The 18,012-nt window shown below is 34.6% G+C and overlaps 1 protein-coding gene and 1 pseudogene across 1 annotated transcript in view; one reads left to right on the plus strand and one right to left on the minus strand.

Annotated features, from left to right (window-relative positions):
- The window catches only part of rho-5 (rhomboid-5), a 240,369-nt gene that overhangs the window by 109,457 nt on the left and 112,900 nt on the right, over nucleotides 1-18,012 (minus strand). The window lies entirely within an intron of this gene.
- On the plus strand, nucleotides 11,561-11,686 carry LOC140744599 (uncharacterized; annotated as a pseudogene).

Here is an 18,012-nt window from a genome sequence, read left to right on the forward strand (position 1 = left end):
AGATGAGAAGGGTTAAAGCGATCGACAGTAAATTGGAAATATGATGGACAATATGTACACATTCTGTGCCTATTTGTAAAATGAAATTCTAAGATTATTTTAGCAACTGTGAAATTTTATGACAAGGTGACAAATAATTCACATTTACTGTTTCTTACACGACTGTAGGCTGGTCATACTTTCCAAGTACTTTTTTTATAATAGGTATAGGAGCAGACGAGCATACAGTCCACCTGATGGTAAGTGGCTACTGCCGCTCTTGGACATGTGTAATCAACCCCAGATAGAATTAGATATTCCTACCTGAGGTCGGCCAAATATGCGCCACTACCGCTTATCGAAATAACGTAGGTCACATTACTTCCATTTACAGCGATAATCTCATAAGAAGATATATATTCTTCTGAAACCAAAACTAAAAAATCATTTCACGCTATAAATTCGATAAACAACTAATCAAAAAACAGATTTAATAAGAAACAACCTATAAGCACAAAATCTGAAAAGTGCACTTGAAAGTGAAAAACATGTAGTTGGCAGGCAGCCATCTTTTACATTTACAGCAAAACCCAAAGCTCGATTGTAACCAAAGGGAATTGCAACAATTGCACTTGCGAATTTTAATTAATAAACTGCGGAATGATGAATGCGGTATTCAATTCCTGCTAATTAGATTCATGACCGCATCTATTTAATATTGCAATGTTGCGCTTGAATTCATAACAATTATACCCATTTTCAATATAAGCCCTTAATAATATAACTATTACTTAATACTTACGTTTAAGTAAGTTTAAGCAAAACAGAGTTATAGTTATAAAATAAGTAGATACTTGTTTGTATTATTTTATTCGTTGACTGTCTTACGTATGGGTATCTTTTTATGTATAGAGTACACCAAAAAGTCAAATTTTAAGAGTAGGTTTCGAAGGTTAAATAAGGGGCATTAAAATCCTGTTTAAATATCTCAAAGCAAGGACGATCGCTTAAAATTTTGTATATTTGACGATTCGCATTAAAACTTACATTGAATATTCTTACTATATTTTTCCATAATAAAACTCTACATAAAATTATTCCGAGGCCTTTCTCACATAACTAAGATACGCACCGAAATAGAATTTTATTAGACACTAGCTGTACCCCGCGGTTTTACCCGCGTTAAAAATTAAATCAAACGCGGGTGAAAGCGCGGGGCACTACTAGTTCTAAAATATAAGTAGCCTAAGTTACTCATTACATCAGCTACCTGCCAATAAAAGTCACTTCAAAATCGGTCCAGCCATTTCAGAGATTAGTCAGAACAAACAGACAGACAGATAAGAATTGTAAAAAATGTTATTTTGGTTTATATACAGTGTGTATATTCATATGCATGTAGAAGAAAGCGGTTATTTCAATATTAAAAACAGAAAATCCAATTTTATTTATATGTATAGAGGGAATAAAGGTGCGATATATAAATAATCAAGAAATGACCCGATCCCGACAGTAATAGGTACATGGTTATTTTCTCTGCACTACCGTAGAAAAATATAAATAAACAGGCATTATGGTTCACCTGCCACCGTAACTCTCATTAGATCGACGACCGCACGAGTACACTCGGCAACACAGCATGAATACTTAATGCAAACATAGAGTATATATGTGCTGTAATAACCTGTGCTGCAAGGCAATAAATGTGATGATAGAGCGCAGTCTGCAAACGACGGACTTCATTAGCGACTGCAAACATGTTAAATAAAGGACATTTAGATTTTACGCTAAATTAGGTGCATATTACCTATGTTTAAATATAATGGAAATGTAAATTTTTATTTAACTTTTATAAATTCTGTATTCAAATGTATATATTTTCGCAAACTAATTATTACAGCGGACATTATAATAGTTATACCAAGATCTTCTTATTTTAGACATGACAAGATGAGATCAGGTCGTTATCAATTTATTACTGTACCCTTACCATGAGTTTTTAGGTTTTGACAAATATGACTGTTTTGGTATTTGTTTACGTATTTGCCCATACAATTTCCAATCAGAGCCCCTAGCGGATTGTATCAGAACTATAGCGACAGTAACGTAATATTAAATGTCTAAATTGACAAAATGGCTCTTTATGTTTTGTCTTTCTTTTTTGCGAAGCACTTACTTATTGTTACGTTTACTCAGTCTACTAAGCAAACGGAATAATGGATTAAGTAAACGTAACGTAAAATTGTGGGATTTTATGTAAACTCATGGTAAGGGTACTGGTCCACAAGTAGGCACACGTCTCCTCTCAGAGCAGAGCGTTAAAATGGTTTAGACTTTAGGCTATAATCCACTGTTCGCTGGAAAATTACGAATTGGTTTCATCATTGAGATTTTTTACTGTGAACTGAGCGTAGATGTACAGGTTTCCGCGCAATCAATGTTTTTTACCGTTTAAGGAATTAATCACAAAACATATTATTTAATGTACACATAACTTTGAAATTAGAATTCGGATTCGAATGTTAATGTTGTGTTTCTAATCACTAGGCTACCATTACTTTTTAAAATCACGTAGACATTTGTAATATAAGTTTCAACTTTAGAAACAAAAATAATTAAACACAGTTTTTGTATGATCAGTCCTAAAATTATTTGCGTTGAATATTTAACATGTAACTTATTGCAATCACTACAAAACGTTATGAGTACCCAGATTAAATTTAACACGCTTTTTCAATGAAAACTTAAACCAAACTGCTTTTGAGCTCTTAATGAAATATTACAATTCATAACAATAATAATGCTCTTGTGTAAACAATGTCGTTGGAATAGGGCCAACTTTTAAATTTACAGGTTTAAAAGTTATGTAATTTGTTTAAAGAACAATATGAAAAGAATTTATTTTTAAAATGATGAAACTATTATAAGATAAAGTTTGTAATTGCTTTAGTAAACGAAATGTAAAATTATCGGTTTGTAAAATATGAAAATACTTGTGAGTAAAAAGTATTGTGATTGATGCAGTGAACAATATGTAAAATATCGGTTTGAAAAATTTTGGATGATTCGCAGCCAAATTACTCTTTTCAGGTATTTTAATATAATTTAATATTTTGCGTAAGAATGTAAAGATTAGAATAAATTTTGAAACAACGTATAACAATAAAAGGTATCCCGAATATTAACTTTAATGGTTTAATCCATACACCTTCTCAGTTCTGAATACGGGATAGTATATTGATAAAGAATGAATTAGATATGTAGGTGCCTTGAATAACATCATATATTACACTCATACGTAAATTATTATATAAAGTAATTGTTAAATTTTCCTTGATTGATTTAAATTTTGAAGGTGGTAGAACCCTTTGTGGTTCGACTCCGGCGGCACCACCGCCACACCTATTTCTGGCTAATAACAGCAGTGTTAAGCGCTGCTGTGTTCTGGGTTGAAGGGTGTGGTAAGGGAGATATACTTTCCCGAGGCGTTACAGCTTAGTCCTCAGAGGTAGCGGCGCATCTGTGGCCGAGCTCAGGTGGGAATATCTAATCCTATCTGGGGTTGATTACAGATGTCCATGGGCGGCAGTAGCCACTTACCATCAGGTGGACTGCATGCTCGTCTGCTACTCCATATTATTATATAAAAAAATCGCTACAACATGGACATACATAAACGTCACTACAAATAGTTTGTAATCAATTACGGGCGAATTGCTTCGGTGTCAAATTGTAGTTAGATTAAATTATCGAGGCGTTAATGCTTACAGCGACGTTTGAATGTAAATGTAGTTAGCTTTGTTAGTTGAACAAAGTACCTATGTAAAAGAGTCACGTTTTCCCAATGAAGTTGATAAATAACTACCTACAGATAAGTCACTAAACGAGAAACTCAACTTATATTAACAATTAGGTACGTGCTTAGTTTAGAATTAATTTCCTTCTGAGGCATTCTCAGGGTTTCTGAAAGAATGTTGCATATGACTTTTCCTTAAGTTAAACTTATATTCTTAGGCGACACGATATTACTAATATTATAATATGACACTTCTGATGTTACAAAAATCTATTAACATTGGAAGGCATTGACCATTAGGTGACTAGTACTAGTAGTATTAGTTACAAGTATTTTTTTTATATAATAAAAACTAAGGAACACGAAATATCCACTTGATGGTAAGTGATGACTGCTCAAACAGCAGTAGATACTTAATATATTTAATCAACCTCTAATAAGATTGAAATTCTATCTGTTATCCGCAAATGCGTTGTTACCTCTTGCATCCTTTAAACTACAACACAACAATGCTTAAGCAGTGGTTGTACTTCCGAAGTCGAACCACCAAGGATTATATCATCTTAGAAAAAGAAAAGAAAAGAAAAGAAAAGAACAAGCCTTAGCTAGCGCGAACACCATACCGCATAAACATCCAAAGTCCCATTCTAAACACTTTGAATTATTACACTTAATATTCATCCCCACAAGCGATAACCAAGTTACCGATAACCTCATTATCTCCAGCATGTTATGGTCCTATCTAGTTACGTTCATAAAGTTGTTAGCTGCAACCGACACTTATCGCTTGATACCTTACCGTCAATTACCTAGTATTTCTGTGCCCCTAAATTTCTGTGGTTTGAAAGCCGATTCAAGCACGAGGACAGATTGTAGAATTGTGGCATTAATAGGGTTACAAGTATATTAAAGTCCAATCAAAATATCAGTTATTAAATAGTCGTGTATTAAGTGCAGAGGTATCAGATAAAATATTAGGTGAATTAAGTATTATAATAATTTATTTGGACAGTTATATTTAATTTACCATATTTAGGCCTTAATAATAGTGAAAACCGCATCCAAATCCTGCCAATGGCTATTGAAATAAATACGATAGAATTTCCGATAAACTAACAGACGTATTTCATTTTATATTATTATAATTGAAATTTTACTTTTCTTAAACTATTACCAGGTAAATTACAATATCTTATATATAAACTTCTCGTGTCACAATGTTAGTTACCGTACTCCTCCGAAACGGCTTTACCGATTTTCACCAAAATTTATATGCATATTTAGTAGGTCTGAGAATCGTCTACTATCTATTTTTCATACCCCTAAGTGATAGGGGTTATTCACCCTTAACATTTTTTTATTTATATGGCAACACAACGTTTGCCGGGTCAGCTAGTATTAAACTAAAATGGTATTCCGAATCATTTACATTATCTATACAATATAATACACATTATATCCCACCACAAAAAGATACGGGTGAAATTATAACCATACACGATGAACTAAACATATTATTACATTATACCTACCCACATAGGCTAGGCATTATAATCATTTATTCGATCTGGCTCACGCTAAGCTTATTAGGTCGCTCGATATTGCAGGCGCGGCGTGAATTATTTCTAATGCAATAATGGGCGGTGCCACGGTGTCAATTTAGTCATTAAATAGTTTCATAGGGAAAGGCTTTGTGCACCAAACCTTGACAATTTTACCTAACTGCGGGTGGTAATTTTTTTCGAACGTATGTTTGCTTTCTTTAGAATGCCCTTCAGCCACGGCTTGGCGGATTTTAACAAAAGAAGTGTCGTTGGATTCGTTTATAGTGTGTGACCACAGGCTATATTTTTAAATAGTTCGATTTTTGTTTTTATAATAACATTAAAACGTAAAATGTAAACTGTAATGTTATTAAAATGTAAACTTTAATTATAACATTAAAACGGGAAACGAGTTTACAGTCTACCTGATAATAAGTACCAACATTAACAGAACTGTTAAAGTAGATGTTCTAGAATAAGTCGATCACGCGTTATCATGCGTCCTACTGAAGACTGTAAATAATGGGGATTGAAGGGCTCTTTTGTTTCACTATTAAAAATATAAGAATTAAGTGGTAAAATTCATGAATACTGTACAGCCGTCACATAAGCAATAGTTCGGTCGATGTCCTTGTAAGAATATATTCAACGATGATTGCCTCCTGATTAATTGCATTAAGGTAAAATAAATTTGAGGTTGCCTTTGATACAAAACCACTTGTACTCACAAACCTATTCAAAAAATAATCTAAATCACTCTTGACATTTTTTAGCTTAAACATAAACGAATGGAGAAATTACGCTGTTGGATCTAGTTACTATTTATCTATATATCGCTATTTTCATTTACATTTTACTGGGGACTGTACCATATTGAACAATATAAACCATACATATTAACCCAAGAGAACGGTCTATAGCATGGCCATAGCAGTTACCATTAGGAAACAACCGGAACGGATATAGCAAATAACTAACAATAATAACCGTTACAACTAATTCCATTTACAACTTCCCATGAGTGACCGAACCCTCCATAATAACTGAAGGCCAAGTTCCCAAGATCCATTTGTAAAACTTCCGGTTTACATGTATGTATAAACAGTTGAATACATAACGAACAACGCTGTATTGAAAGTTCAGAGTACTGTGGGATTACATTAATAGATTCAACTGCAAATCTAATTTAACGTAAGCTAAATGCCATCGAAATGAAAATGACTCCGTACTCCTAGCGTACTTTTAGCAAGGGAGAAACCGAAGCTGCTCTGTGCGTGAGGTCACTAAGCTGAACATTCTAGTCGGCAGATTGTTAAAGCTCCAAAGAAACTAGTAGTTTGCTGTCACTGTATGACAGACGTTCAATGTATCGTCAGAGAAACTTGACTGAGAACTAGACTGAAAGCTTACACATGGCAAGAAGCTTCCTCATGACAAGAAGTCGCATTGAAAGAAAGCTTCCTCATGACAAGAAGTCGTATTAAACTCACAGATCTAGCGCCTTTTAGTTTCTGAGATCAATATATTTTACGTCGCTGCGTCAATCCAGTAAATAAGCAAGCCCAATTTGTATGCCTGTGTCATCTTTATAAAAGACCCTTTATTAGTAAAAGTTAAGGCCATTCGTGTGGAAGGAACGTGCGACAGTATCCTCAAGGACATACATCTTTTGAACATTAGTATTCAACACTTTGTTATGCAGAGTTCATCGACTTACATGGAATTTGGATTCCAACTTTCTGGATTACTTCGTCAGCTATTTCGTTCATTGTTCAAGTTTAACTATTTTGACTAAAATACGCTATGAATAAATGATGAGTAAAACTTACCTTACAACATAATAATGGAACTTAAAAAATATTCTTAAACACATTGAAGATGGTAAATTCTTTTATCGATTCCTTACCAGCGACACCATCGCCAAATTCTGCCTAATAACAGCAGTGTTAAGCGCTGCTGTGGTCTATTTCGAAGTTTTGGAAGGAAGACATACTTTTACGAGGCGTTCAAACTTAGACCTAAGGAGTAGCGGCATATCTATAGCAAAACTTATAACAGATATATTAATTTAAAGGTTATTTTTCGCAAAAAAATACAATACAATACAATACAAAAATGCTTTATTGTACACCAACTAATACATGAAAAATATACATAAACATCATGAAAAGTACAACAGGCGGTCTTATCACTTAAAAGCGATCTCTTTCAGACAACCATAGAGTTGTTGAATGAAAACAATACAGATGCAAGAAATATACAGTAGGACTACCATGAGTTTACAAAAGTATTACTCGCTAGCGACTGTGTAAAATAAATGTATGAAAAATTGTACAGCGCCTCTGGTGGTTACTCGTAGAACTAAAATCCGTAGTGACGTAACTCGATAAGTAAAAAACCTATCGAAATCAAATCGCTAGCGAATGTCATTATGATCTATTGCCATACAAATTCGGTCCCATGAGTAATTTGACAGACGTTGTCAAGAAATACCGTAACGATAGTAGTTATGTTATTCACTAGCAAAATGACAATAGTTTTCTATTTACCATTTCTATAGTGGCGTTTCTATGCCAACTCATGGTAATGCTACAGATTATAAAAGTTTACGCGTGGAAAAATTCATCGCCGTTCATACCAAAAGCCATGTAGCCTTCGTGTAAAAATCATTAAAAGTGCGGAGAATATCCCATAAAGTCCATAATTACGGAATTTATGGGGGAAAGAATCAGTTTTATAATTATTACATTTACGTACGATGGATTTATGGGCAGTAATGTCGGGTAGAGCTATAAAATTACGAAATTGTTCCAAGATATGGGTCAACTCGATCGAGTGTCGCTTCTGGCTACAACGATCATGTTTCCTCGATAGTCAACTGAGCTCGTGGTTGTCCAGTATGGTCCGTTTTATTATTATTGTTATAAAGGATTATGGTACGATGAGTATTGGTCTATTGTAAGCGGTTCCTTTGGTCATCCAGGAGAACCGTGTGGAGCTTTTGAAGCATAACATTGATTTCACAAGGTTGGACCAGGTAGGCCTCCAGTATGAGCCCGGACTCGAGCAAACTCCGTCGAGAGCGCGGAAGAGTGCTACTAGCGTACTCGTGGTCTTCAAAAGGGTGTCCAGAGGAACACTGCGGTGTTTTAGCCGGTAGGAGTCCGGCATATCCTCTTAGCTGCCCCCGCGGAGAGGAACCCATGACGGGTTTCCCCAAGAAAAAAAAAAGGTAGGCATGCAGTAAGATCCTTATCGGCCTAATTTAAAATATTCTCAGAGAAATACTGACTGACCTTACGGCAGATTATGGAGGTTTTTATCATTGGTTTTGCAGATTACAAACCAGCCGCGCCTCAGCCACTATTCTCAAATATCCGTAACTGACTTATTAGTTCACAAAACAAAACTGTTACTTCGAAGTCATAAAAACATAGACTAAGTTTTCTTATTTTAGGATGGAAATACATAGTATAGTTTTAGTATATATTACTCCCAGGTTATACAGAGTAATATTCTACATTTCCAAACACATCATTTAGTACTTCAACTTCACTGCAGCAAACAGTTGAACAACATTGTAGTAAGTATCAAAACTTTTGAAACAAGCTCCCGTCCTGTATGATTAATTTATTATTGCTATATAAAAGGTTCATACTTCTTTAACTTTTTTCCCTCTAACTTTAATTCGAAACTTTAAATACAAAAACTGTCGAAAGAAGTAATTTTTTTAATCGATTTTTTTACACCGCACTATTGTTTTCCACTTTTAGTCAAAAAATATCTCTTCCGTTCGAATTAAAAGATTTTATTATTCATAAAAACGATGGAGTATGTCAATATTGATAGCGAAATTGTCGTTTAAAGCTTATCGAATTTCATAATGACTATCGCACGATAATTACTAGCATGACAATGATAGTGGTTGGATGATGGAAGGAAATTGGCCGAAACCACGAGGATTAAACTCTGTTATGAAAATATTTTAAAATTATTTTACAAAATAATTGTGTATGCTCTTACATATACGTAACTGCTTTAGCGTAGAGAAGGAAATAATATGGCAAAGAGTGTTTTTGCCACATCCTGTTTACCAAAATAAAATCAAATTAATTCTTTTTTTTAAACATACATTAAACAATGTATTACAAACTATCAGGTTTAGTGCATTGATAATTCCACATAACCCCAAGTCGCTCGAACTTAATAAAAGGTACAGTTTTCATAACATAAAAGTAGCAGATAGGTTAGATACTCCTACCTTAGGTTGGCGACAGATGCGCCACTACTCCTAAGTACTAAGCTGGAACGCCTAGAAAAAGTATGTCTTCCTTACCTTACCTCCAAACCAAAACAAAGCAGCGCTTAACACTACTGTTATTAGGCATAAATAGGTGTGGCCATGCCGCCGGAGTCGAACCACAAAGAGTTCTACTACAATGATACATATGTACATATATTATGCTACAGTCATAAGTTGTTACGAATATCCATTTCTATGTATATATGAAACAACGAACTCATAGTGACAGTCCCATCCCTATATCGTGACGTATAACGAAACTGTCATTAGCGAGGCAGGAACATGTCATTGCGGTAATTTGCGTCAGACAACACTTCAACTAATGGCCCGCGGATGTCTTGCTCGATTGGCTCCCCGGTTGGTAGTCACGTCCGTAATGACCGTTTGATATGCGGTCATGTTAGGGAACTCGTTAGTTATAGTCAGTTAATCGCTGAGTGATAACGCAAATGAATGTCGAACTCTCGCTGTAGTTGTAGTTCGAGTTCCAGGTACTGCTTTTTGAAGTTAAGAGCTCTTCTTGTAGTTGTAGCTCGAATCCCAGGTAGGTACTATTTTTTTAAATTAAGTGCTCTTCCTGTAGTTGTAGCTCGAATCCTAGGTAGGTACTAATTTTTAAAATTACGAGCTCTTCCTGTAGTTGTAGTTCGAATCCCAGGTACTACTATAAGTTAAGAGCGTGTTCGAAATGAAATGGCACTGCCGGCCCTGGACATCTGTAATCAACCCCACATAAGATTAAAGCAGGGCTTTGCCGTTATTAGACAGATATATGTGTGGTGCCAGTGCCATAGTACAAAGGATTCTTCCATCTACACACACTTGACTAAACGATAAAAAAGCCCAAAGTAATCCATGCAAATTTTCTTCAAGCTTTTGTGTCATATAACTTTTATCGAGAAATTCCTCATATAATCTCATTTCATACGGATACTCTAGTACTTACCCACTATAACGCTATGCTATAGAAAGCCATGTCATATTTATGGCCCTAATCTCAGTGATTGATTACGATGCAAGAGTCAGTTGCAGATAATTTATACGCACAAGAACGGTATTGTGTTGTCGATGTATGCATATTGCCTGAATCATAATTGGAAAATGCACCGCTTGTTGAAGGATTAATCCGTTTTTTGACTAAATTATAAGTGACAATCAGAATGATCAAAGATAAATCATTTGTGTTAATAATAAATGATTTATTTTAGTCAATTACGAGAACTTCGTATTAACTACATTCTTAAAACCTTATGGTTAGTAGATGAATGTACATAATAAAATAAAAAATATATAAAAATTATAGAGGTCAAAAATAATGCACCTAAAGCGAAGCATCTCATAATAACCTGCATACCTGAGACTTTTCTAGTAAAAAATATCTCAAAAATATGTTAAGTCTACCAACCGCAATCAACCAGCGTGTAAACTATGGCTTAAACAGTCTCATTATTTATGATAATAACTTCGTGTCTAGCCGTGGACAATAATTCGTTGCTGATGATTTGATGACTCATGAGTTGCGTATTAATTGCATAAATCTCTTAATTCCTCAACGAGATTGTGATTGATCGCTAGCCTAATCAATTCTTTAATCAAATCCCTCGTCCACAATAGCGCCACAGAAAGCGTTGTCATGTAATTATTCCAATCTAGGTGATCGAATATTACGCAGGTGTCCATCACAGGTAATTTATGCGTGATCACAAACAAACGGTATTGTATTGTGGACGGATGCAAATTGCCTTAATGCCCACAGTTGACAGAGATTGCGAATGATATCGAGGGATTAGTTAACTTTGACCAAATCTCTCGTTGAAACACTTGAATAAGTAATTTTTAACAGAGTGCAAAGAAGGCCTTTCTTCCAGGCGTATGTAATGTAATATTCTTGCCTCATATCTTCCAAAGTGCTGAAAGGATTTGTGTAATTAGGACTTAGTGTCTATTGAAAGGAGAGATGGTTAGCAATCCTCTTGACAAGGATGGAACACATAAATGGTTAAGGGCACAAGGATCCCGGAGCCCTCTTCCTAGCGCCGAGGACGGCCACCGGGGGGGTTTTAGTGCGGTAAAAATCCCACATAACGCTGCGTCACTCCCACGGCACCTTTGCAAGGTTTCCCCCTCGTGAACAAAATAAATAAATAAATAAAAAGCTTAAATATTTTAATATATTATACACTTTCAGTAAAATATAACGCGCTTCTTTTTTGATTCATGACTTCATTCGATATGTAATAAAATAGTGCCATCAACCATCCTAAATGTTAACTTAACCCCGTGGATAAGTTAAATCCACAGTGCAATTAAATAAACGAGTTATCTATCTATCGATTTGAGTTGAATTTCCTTATTATTAATACCAAATATTTTTTTGTAAATTAAACCACCCAAAACATCTTTTGCCACGTTTTTTACTTGTAACAAAAGAAGTAAGACATAATTCATCAGTTTCCTAAATTAAAACAAAAAATCCAGAACAGTTCAAATCTAATTTGAATTACAAATTACCAATTGTGTTCTTTGTAAAAATTGTAAAAAATAAACAAAGTCCAAAAATTATATTCCTCGTACTTTGAAATCCACAATAATCCATCACGAACAGTAAGTATCTTTTGGTCTTCCTTTAATTTTATTTCCAATTTTAAAATGACTTCAAAGCCTTGAGCCACTTGCAGGGAAGATATTATAAATTAATTAACAGTGGGAGGGCCGAACTCCAACAATTACTTTAAGATTGCGAGACTCCGATTCCGGGCTTTTTGCCAACGGCTTTGAGCACGTCAGGGTCGCCAGATGACTAAACTTGAAGCTCGAGAACAAAAATCATTTGTATTCAGGTTGCCTACCTCTTTCAAAAACTTTTATTAATAACAACTTTTTTGTCATATGAGAAAATCAAGGCCTATTTCAGAAATAGTATAAGTTGTAGTTGGCCTTGTAACTTTCTTTGAAGCTTCCCAATTCCCTCATCAGGAAAACCATCGGATTTTTTTAAAGTATAAAATCAATATGCGATAGAAAATATTGACGTAGACGTTTTTTATTTCGAAGGGTTGACGTTCTTTCTCGGGCCAGACACACTTTTGAATAATGACATTTACACTTAACCTTCTGTACCGGGTATTTTGTTTCGCTTTTTTTATGTATATAGAACACGTTATTATCATTTACACTACTATTATAAAATTGAGCCACACTCCGGCGGGCTCCATAGCTATCTAACAGAGTATATCTACTCTCAAGAGACAAAGCGTTTCTCGAACACAAGACGCGAGCTAATTGCAATTAATTAACTCGGAAAGGCTGAATGTATCGTGTCGCAGCTACCCGCTGATATACTGCGCTCTAGATTAACTGCAGACCTACTATGTGTGTGTACAATGCAAGCATATGCAGTAGGCTGTAGGTGTGTGCGGTATGCATCAGGCTAATGTTCGCAAAGTCGCGGCTTTAGGAAGATGACTCGTTGTGGCTATAATATGTCAAGGCAAACGAGATCAGGCAACTTTCCCTAGAACAGGGGTAAGTAACCAGTGATTATGGCAATAAGGCAAACTGCAAAATACGGCAACTATGACGACATTTTTTCGCCAATTGAAATTTTTAGGGAGCGGGAAAATTTGCAATTTTCAGATCATATAGCCACATTAGTAATAATAGGTCTCGGGTACAATAAAGTTGGGTACCTCTGCCGTAGAAAGACCGTAGGGAACATGCAAGAGACATATGGATACAATCTGTTCGAGATGCTTGTATAGGATACATAAACGTATACATAGGAAGTGAGGCTTTTAGTAAAAAAAAATAACTTTACTCGACCTAAAAAAATGTTCTAAAAAAAGTGGACCTTGAGAATGAAGCTAAAAACGTGCGCAAGTGACATTACCTAATAGGCTAACGGGCTGAATTGTAATTTACATAAATTATTTTGAACCTTTACAAAAAAGGCTGTTAAGTGGTTAAAATCTAGATCACCTAAATATCTTTAGAAAGAAGGCTATTATTTTCTTTTTCTTAGATATAAAAGCCTACAAGGGCAAAAAAGATTGCTTAAAAAGGTGAATGAATCGTTGATGGTTACTTCGTTTTATTGACCCAATAAAACTTTTTAAGGTCACTGATCGAGTTGAAATTGAAATTTAAGACTTAAAGCAATTGAAGAATACATTAGGAATCAATTAGGAATATTTGGAGTAACTCTTTTAAAATAGATGTACGAATAATTCTTCAGATTCGCTACCTCAATAAATATTGAATCCTTTCATGCTTTATTTTAAGCTAGTGAACTTGGGTTCTTATAGTCGAAGATCTATCAATATCTTCTTCAAAAATCATTATTTATTTCGTTAAATTTACCCCATCGCATGATTTTATTTGAACAAAAGAAAAAACAAATTATATAGTCTGTCCAACTTATGGATAACAGTAGCACTACCATGAGTTTACAAAAGTATTACTCGCTAGCGACTGCGTAAAATAAATGTATGAAAAATTGTACAGCGCCTCTGGTGGTTACTCGTAGAACTAAAATCCGTAGTGGCGTAACTCGATACGTAAAAAATCTATCGAAATCAAATCGCTAGCGAAAGTCATTATGATCTATTGCCATACAAATTCGGTCCCATGAGTCATTAATTTGACAGACGTTGTCAAGAAATACCGTAACGATAGTAGTTATGTTATTCACTAGCAAAATGACAATAGTTTTCTATTTACAATTTCTATAGTGGCGTTTCTATGCCAACTCATGGTAGTGCTACAGAACCTTTGCACTTGTTTCTACCACCCTTACTTTAATGCACGTATTAAGCTATAATTGTGTGTATTATCCTGTAATATTTTTTTATAATATAGGAGTATCAGACGAGCATGCAGTCCACCCGATGGTAAGTGGCTACTGCCGCCCATGGACTTCCGTAATCAACATCAGATAGGATGAGATATTCCTACCTGAGGTCGGCCACAGATGCGCCGCTACCCCTGAGGACTAAGCTGGAACGCCTCGGAAAAGTATGTCTCCCTTACCACACCATTCAAACCGGAACACAGCAGCGCTTAACATTGCTGTTATGATGCAGAAATAGGTGTGACAGTGGTGCCGCTGGAGTCGAACCACAAAGGGTTCTAACAACTTCGTGGTGCCATGGTACCATCTTATTAAAAATAAAACAGCGTTCAGTCTTGACTCGAGAAATTGCAGATCAAATTATTCGTAAATTATTTGATCAATTCGCAAGAAATGTATAAGAAAAACTCAACATATTATGCTTTCCTTCACTATATTGAGTTACTAAAACCCACATATCCTTCGCTACGACATTCCGTACTTTACCTAAAAGCTCTTATTTCTCGGCCTTGCCCTATTTTTTCTGAAAATAACGTTGGCGACGTGTGCTAAGTGAATATTCGAACGAATTAATTCTATTTTTATTTCAACAACTTATAATAACAAGTACGTAACTTTTTTAATAACAATTACGAAATATAATAACCCAATAACTTTCTCTACCTAAATAACACGAGTACAGTTCAATCCGGCCTCTAGACAGCAATAATGCTTTTTATTAATAATTTAATCAATCCCTCCAAAATTTTGCCTACCAAGATCGATATTTGACAATTGGACATTTTAAATTTCGATCGAAATAATAGGATAGATTATTGATAATGGGGTCGATAGATCGAAAAAAAGACAATGTTTTTATATTAGTATGAATTTTGTGATGATACGTTGTTGTTAAGTAATACAATGGTTTGTAAACCATTTATTTTGTAATATCAACAAAGCAGAAAAATAATTGTTTAACTATTGTATTTTAGCCTATTTTTAATGAAATAAAATATCTGAACTGTTTTATTTGTTTGATGTGATAATGATATACTGTATACTTACCATTTATCTTGCCTGTTTTATTATCTATAACTTACCTTTTAAATTACCTTTTTTTTCCTTTCGAGGGGGAAACCTTCAAAAGGTACCCGACGACGTGGGAGCGACGCCGGGTTATGTGGGACTTTTACCGCACTAAAACCCCCCGGTGGCCTCCTCCAGCGCTTGTTGGAGAACTCCGGGATCACCGACGGAACAACCGGAGTCTTCCAAGCGCGATGCCCGCCTTTTTAATTTCTAATATTCAGTCATCATTAATTTACTGCACCTACCTACTATCCACAATGCATGGTTACGGATATAACCCTCGACTTCTAACGTGGTGGACTACCACCATATTTCATCCGTGTTTTGCGTTTTTTACATAGGAACTTGTGACAGCGCTTCCATTTCAGTAAATTGTTACGCATCACTTTTTTAGCCACATCTGGTTGCATAAACCCTTTGTATCACCACCAACGAGCAAAAGATATGGTAGCCATAAAAGATAAAGATTACTAACTCCTAACAAGAAGATGTAACCAGTTCTGACAATTGAAATTGTCACTGTCATCTATTTTCACGTTTAAAAAATTTAAAAAAAAAATGTAGTTTTTAGAGCATTTACGAATGAACGATACGATATTTCTTCTTACTTTTTCTTCGATTTCGTTGTTTTTGCACCCATTAATTGCGCATGTCGGCATTCTTTCGCTTAATTACACCATGATTATTGATGATTAAATGGCCGATAGAATTGTCAGCCGTTTGAGCCATTTGATGGCTTCCTTCACTTACAAGGCGATGAGATATCTATACTTATCTATGATGGTAGCTTAAATGGTCAACCAAGTCCTTTCAGCATAGACAACTGCATTCATATAATCAAGGTTTTTATAGAGAACTAAGTTAGTATAATCAGAATTTTTCTTTTTATAAAGAATCTGAAAGGGAAATTACCAACTAATCTTGCCCTATTTTCTTTTTGGACGAAATTTCCGGAATTACGGTATAGATATTACATTTCTTTTAGTGGATCGACAGATACGTCTTAGGAAAGAATGAAAGTAGGCCATACTAATAAGTGCCTATAAGGAAAATCGAAAAGTAATCAAAATTTTGATTACTTTCCGGTTTTTCTAATACTTTACCGCATATCACTTATAGTTTCTCGCCGGCACTAGTGTGAATACATGTCTCTTACATGAAATACATTTCGTCCGCGCTTCGCGTATGCGGTGTGTGTACATTTGTGATAAATAGATGCATTAGGCCTAATTGGATGTTTTTCCTTGTTGCTACGAGTACGTACGCAATCCGATTTTTACAAATTGTGGTGATGAAACTGTAGCTATGTAAAATAATAGTAGTCAATAGAACAATATTTTAAAGTTAGGACCCTCTATACATGCTAGACTAGAATTCATCTTGCAATTCACTACATTTTAAGCAACCAGTAATAACAAATTCTTAATTAATTCTTAATAAATTCTTGTCTAATTCTTTCATAAATTAAATTCAATGGAACCAATTGTTCGAAAAATAGTAACGTACTTAATATTTATTTATTTTCAATTTCAAAGTCTTCACTGCCCTTTATGAAAGTTGCTTAAAAAACTTTGTTCGCACTTACAGACAAACAATAATTACTTTTCAAACTGTTGGAAGGAAAATACGTTATATTTGTTTACGATCCATTAATCAGTATTAGTTGTTACCATATCCATTAGGTCACTCGTCAATATTGAGAATAATTAATTGATAATTTATATTTGCTAGTAAAACTAATTACTGGCGTAATATTATTATTGGAACCTCCCTATGTTTCCGTTAATTAAGGCTCGTATTTGGTGCCTAAATTAATAGAGTTAGTCTAGTACATTATAAACGATAATTAATTACGATTAATCAAACTGTACAATCCATTACTGAAGGAGACATTCCTGCTTTAATATTATTTACTAAGTTAAGATATGCCCAGTATTATATGAAAATATTTATCAAATTGACATTGCATAGTGAATGTTATAAAAATGTTGTCACAAATTCAACATTGCCACAGGTACCTACATATGCGTATGACGGTAACAATAAAGGCCTTAGCCAGGATTTTTCTTTTGGAGTGAAACTGATCTCTGGTCCAGAAGCATTAAGTAACAAAACTTGAAAAATATAATTATATTTATGACAAAGATAAAGTTACATGAAATACACTTATCACTCTCTCTCGCTCACATAAAATAGTTTTTAAATATAAATTAAAAATAAGATCATAATGAAATCATATATGTAGGTACAGGGCAATTATGATTCAATTATTCATATATTTTTAAAGGTTCAATGCAATTCGATTGTAACTCGTCGTTTGTGTAGAAAATACAGGGTAGAGATATTCAACAATAGTCCATTTCCTGTCGGTACAGGGTTTGGGTAAATTTAGCAAAGAGCACTATACAGCATAAATATATATATACATGCATTACAGCATAAATTTATTAGTCGTATACAACAAGACGAC

Source organism: Epargyreus clarus, unplaced genomic scaffold, assembly GCF_041222505.1.
Source record: "Epargyreus clarus isolate Ecla_fem2 unplaced genomic scaffold, WU_Ecla_fem_2.2 ptg000008l, whole genome shotgun sequence".
Lineage (NCBI taxonomy): Eukaryota > Metazoa > Arthropoda > Insecta > Lepidoptera > Hesperiidae > Epargyreus > Epargyreus clarus.